Here is a 6,000-nt window from a genome sequence, read left to right as displayed (position 1 = left end):
CCTCAATACTAATGAAGTTCCGCAACCCACGACGTTCCCCCGTGCCCTTCAATTATGCACCCATTTAATGATGACTGACAACCAATTGTGTTTTTATTGTGTCTGTGAGAATGAGGAGATGGCATCGAGGCTGTTGTTGACGGCTGTATTTGGCCAAAATCCAGTTGTTGGCGTGGATGAGTGAAACTACAGACACACACTCCTATGAAAACGCATGATATCATTGCTATTTACCATGGTTAAACTCTACTAGTACTCAACTTTGGTTTACTAGTGCATGAATACACTTTACTAGTGAAGCAATAATAATAACCAGTAGCAGAGCAGTAATGAAGCAAATCATGTCACTGGTTAGCCTTATATAAGCTAATATGTTTGACACTGGCTTTTGAGAATTTAACAACTCATCAGAGTGCTGGATTTGGTTATAATCCCTCCTACTTAATGTGCACTACTAATTAATCTTTTGGCTTTACTAGTACTACTAGTAGACTAAAAACAGATTTTGAGTGGACCAGTGCGCATGAGTACACGTTCCTAGTAAACGATCGTCTATGAATAGACAATTTTTTGTTACTAATAGTACGAGTAAAGTTTTGAGTTTTTACTAGTAACATATTTGTTGTGAAATTTCAAAAGCCAATGACTAGCCTGAAATTACTTTCCCCGCCCACTTATTAGCATATAAGGCTTACGAATTTCACTTTTACCTCCACTAAAATGTACTAGTGAACAGTAATTCAGTACATGTACTGTAAATTTGAGCACGAGTAGAGCTTAACTATGGTTTATATCAAATGTATTCTCAAACAGCTTTCCATACACTCCTCATGGTGTTTCATCACTGAAGTACAAAGAGCTTCAAACTGAAGGATGAAGCTGTGGTCTAACTGAACCTGAGGGCTGGCAGTGATGGCCACACACGCTGATGTTTGCTCTATGCATTGTTTTTCTGCAGTAGCTGTTCGTTGAGTTTCGGAAGTGCCTTCGGAGAAGCAACTTGGTCTAAAATCAACCCTCAGCCAGAAAACAAAAGCTCTTTAAAGGTGTTTTTTTGCTGAGCTGGTTTAAGGGCTGATTGGTGACCAGTAGAAAGTACGGCACGGGAAGATAGTTTAGAGAACAGTCCGACGAGGGCGGGGCCAACGGGTTAACTCACAGTGCACTCCAGGGCTAGACAGACCACTGTGTTACGATCGTTCTTTCACTTTAACATATTTAACGACAAAGTAGAGCATACCATTTACAGTATGCAGATATACCAGGAGAAAATAAAACATATTTAATAAAACATATATATATTACGTGTATTTTTGCTAGGTAATCAACCTAGGAGCGTCTGGCGGTCAAGTCATATATTGGCATGTTAATTTTTTTAAGAATTTGTGTCTTTTTTTGTGGTCTGTTGCCAGTCATTTTTCATTCAAAGAGACGCTACGAAGCGAAATGTGCAGGGTAATCTCTGAAAAGATTTTCCTCTGATCTGTTTTACCGTTGGTGACTTGTCTTTGTTATTGTTGTTTTTGTTATTCAGGAGACAAAAAATAACAAATGAATATTTTTGACCCTCCTGGAAAAACCCTAACTTGTATCTTATCGTGCCAAAATCCACTAAGGTGACTTTATCCTTTTTACATCTGTTTTGCACTTGTTTATCTGTGAACGTTAACTGTTCCTAGGTTTCCAGCTGACTATGAATAGGTACTATTGTTTCTACTGTAACTAATTCACATTTTTTAATGTGTTTTATCAGTTCTTTACATTTCATTGATGGCCTTTTTTTTTTAAAATTATTATTATTATTTGTTAGGAAAAAAAAGGATCACGTATTATGAATTAAAAGGGATCTATACTTGCACAGTTTTTCAAATGAAAAATGAGTCCACATGTTGTGACTCGTGGGCTTAAAAAGAGCGAGCAGAAGCAAATTGTAATGTTACTATTTTTCTGAGTAGGTAGCATATGTTAGGCTGCGGGACACAACGTCTAATGGTTGTATTTTTAGTTAAAGGGTCTTTAAGAGTCTCGATGCTAGCACTGATTGAGATTTTCTTCTATTGAGGAGAATGTGGTTTTTATGTTGAGACATTAACATAAAAATAAAAGTCATTTTCTGTACCACTAAGAGGTTGTTGCTGTGTTTGTTTCAGTGTGTGGTTTGTGCAGGTCATATTCAGGACAAAAAGTACAGTTTGGTTTCAATAAAATCCTTATTTTCACTATTTGGGTTGTTAAGGTTTCATTTCTTCAGGAATTTTACTTTAATCTCCTGACATGTTTGGACTGCCAGCTGTCAGTCTTCCTCAGAGGCATCTACTAACCTAAACCGTAGCATATTATTTCAAAAAAGAAGATAAAATGAATGTATATTTAAGTCAGATGTGTCATTAACTGGTTAATGTGACTGTTTCACATCAGGAAATACCATTTTTAATAAAGCCTGGAATTACATAGTGTGCAATCAACATGGATGATGGTAAAAAAAAAAAAAAAATTCTTCAAGCTAGTTTTTCTTTGTTCGTCTGTTCACAGAATATCTCAGTTAATGCATTTACAAACAGAATGGGAGAGCAGCTTTCCATTTTATAATGGCTTTTATTCACGCTCAAGATTTAAATACAGTAGCAAACAGAAATAAAGTTGAGTCGTACTTTTTTGCAAAATCTTACAAACAGTAACAAATGCTTGTTGACTCCACATCGTGTGACACAATGGTAAAGTGTGTGGAAAGCATTTGAACATAAATCTGTGACCAACCATAGTTAAACTCTACTACTGTAAAAATAAAAAAGAATTACATTTACCGTATTTTTCGGACTATAAGGCGCACTTAAAATCCTTTAATTTTCTCAAAAATCGACAGTGCGCCTCATAATCAGGTGCGCCTTATGTATGAAATTAATATGTCAAAATGTTTTAGTACAACTTTGGTAAACTATGAAGCTGCATCTCTTGGTGGATTTTTGGCACTTTAGGGCTACCGTAGTCAGGCGCCTAGCGGAGTGATATGTACCAGTACTGTGCTTCAACATACAGAACTGGAAAAGTGAGTGTAATGTTCTATATTTTATGTGTTAAACCTGAACAACGTTGAGAGTTATTGTTAATGAGGGGAATAAAGTTTGACTTATCTGACTATTTTGTTTTGCTTAATGAGCCTTATTATTAATAATAATAATAATAACAAACTGGTGCGCCTTATGTATGAAAATAGACTCGGTCAGACCCATTCATTGATAATTTGGTTATAATCGCTCCTACTTCGTGTGCTATCATCTACGAATACTAATAGTGAATATGATGCTTAATGCGTCACTAGTAGTCCTGACAGAAGTGGTTCTTGCTCAAACATTGGTCATGGATGCCTTATGCTGCGGGATAAGCTCGTACTGGCCTTAAGCTTAGATACGTTGATCCCAAATATCAGTTTTAGGTATAACCACTCACTCCTTCCCTCTGTTCACGGCCGCTTCAATTTCTCCACACTTATCACCAGACTGGCTTAAGTAATTACACCCCACAACACAATAAGTACAATATACACAACAATAACATCACATTGCGCTCTCAACTTAAAATAGTCAACTCTCCCCTTCCCTGACTCCCTCTTCCCTGTTCCTTTCCCCCTCACCAAGGTGTAACACTGCTCTCTCTTTTATATTTTCTCTTTTTACCCATCTTTAGCGAGGGCTGGTTATGGTCACAAGTATGCAATAAGATAAATGTATTTATTTAATTGCAATAATAAAACATGCAAAGCTGTCGCGAAAAGGTTGCACTACATGTAGTGTTGATCTTCGTCACCATGTACAGACAAAGTTTAAAAAAAAGAAAAAACTAATGCTTGAGACACTCATTAGCACTAGTAGAGCTTGACTATGGTTGATATCAAATTTATGCTCAAATGTTTCCATAAAATTGGTTTACAGGGTTTGGGGAAAACAGCCGACAAACTATGTATGAGATCATTATTTTCTATGCAATTGTCCAGCCTGAAGCCACATCCCATCTTGCTGGTTGATTGGTTGTTTCCTCTGAGCTGCATGATTCTCTTGTTATTAATGTCACAGTGAATGAGTGCTTTCCCTCTGCCTGTTCAGTTCAGTGATGCAGGAGAACACTCAGTGACTGCCTGCACCTTCCACCCACTGTGGGAGTGAATTGTCAGAAAAAAAAATCTGCAGAGTTGTTAGTTGATGCTCCCCAGGGAATGTGTCTCTAGGTTTTGGTTGCATCCATTCTCCAAAATCTATGTTAAGTGCAGTTTTACCAGGCGGTGGCCCCAATTCCTTGCGTCCTCTACGTCCCCTCTTGCCTGTTTTAGAAAGGAGTAAGGTCTCAAACCTTCCTGCTGGGGTGTCTGTTTCATGACAGCTGCTGACAGCTCAACTGAACTTGAGAGGTCTTAAGTCTGACAGTGAAGAATCTTTGTAGTTTGCACCAGAAAGCCTCAGTCGTTATTGCTTATGTCGAGGAAAAAGAAAGTTTTTTTTCCCTTTTCTTTCCCAAAGACACCAACTTTAAAAGGGATAAAAAACATCCATCTTGTCATCTTTCTCCCACATGTTAACGACTATTATATCTCCACATGTCTTGCAGGATTAGCACCTGACTGATCTCATGATAATCTGCTCATCTGTCAGCACAGGGACCTTTGGGCTAACGTTCTGCCAGCCCAGAGAAACCACGCCGCTAACAGCTGGCCTTTCACTGGCTACGATCAATTCAAGTCCACCCCCTACCCCGACTATAAACGCCAGCAGGATTTATGATCCCGCATCATGTAGGCTGTATGTCGCATGTGTTGCGGATGCTCTCACTCTCAGTGACCTTCACGTTTTACTATTTGTTGCTTTGAAATTCGACCCTGCTGTTTTCCTTTCTTCATATCTGCTTTGAAACGACACATAACCTGTCGATCACTATATGCTGGTGTTGTCACTCAGTATCTCTGACAAAATCCTTTCAGGAATCAATACAACCATATTTTAGAACTGACTCTGTATTTAGGGATACATTTTCCAGCTCGTTTCAAACATATTCAAATCTTCTGTAAAATCAATTGCTCCCTGCTGAGTTATCTTCTCAGCAGGTGAGTGTGAAGCAGTATTTATTTTTTTTTTTTTGCCTTTAATGTGACAGTTAAGTCTTTTACCGACAGGACGACGACTTCAGAGCTGCTGTTCAAAGCTCATTCATAGTTAGCTGCTGTGCTGCGACTCCACAAAGTATTAAAAGTAGAGTATTAAAACCTAAACAACCCTGATTTTGGTATTCTACTGCAGGAATGATCAGAAGCAGAGAGTCTCTTACTAGTGACACGTCTCACATTATAAACCACACACAATGTAATAACCAACGCTGTAAAGCTGTATTAGCTCACATTGTTGGAAGTGGACTTCTATTTTATGTGCAGTTGAAATGCTTACGTAGACGGTTCTGACTCTAGAGTGCCATCATTTACAGATTGGCTGGTCTAGTTTTTTTTTGTCTTTGTTTTGTTGTTTACAGCATGGGCAATAACCAATAACCAATAACCAATAACCAATAACCAAAACTACTGCTGCTACTGAGCCTATTTCTGTTGAAGCTAGTATTTGATCATAAAACATATTTTGTCATTTACTTTCCTCACATCATACCATTACTCTGATATGAAAGTATGTCCTGCGCTTATATTAACTCTCAATTCCACAATTCATGGGACATTTCTGTGTAAAAACAAAGACAGTGGATTTTGCTTTTCTTTTATGTAGTGTTAAATGATTTTGAGTTATAAAATGTTTTCAGATCTTCTTTTTTTTAACGATCTTGTGCAAGGATAAATACATATTCAACATGTTACAGTCAGGAATTACAGCCTTATGCTTGCACAGCAAATCTTATTTTCATACCCTGGGACAATATATATCGTACGACAAGATATCGCAATATTGAAACGTCACAAGATGTATCGTCAAGTGTATCACGAGATCCAAATGATTTATACCCACCAGATTG

The sequence above is a fragment of the Gouania willdenowi genome, chromosome 15 (assembly GCF_900634775.1).
Source record: "Gouania willdenowi chromosome 15, fGouWil2.1, whole genome shotgun sequence".
NCBI lineage: Eukaryota > Metazoa > Chordata > Actinopteri > Blenniiformes > Gobiesocidae > Gouania > Gouania willdenowi.
This window is presented reverse-complemented; position numbering follows the sequence as displayed.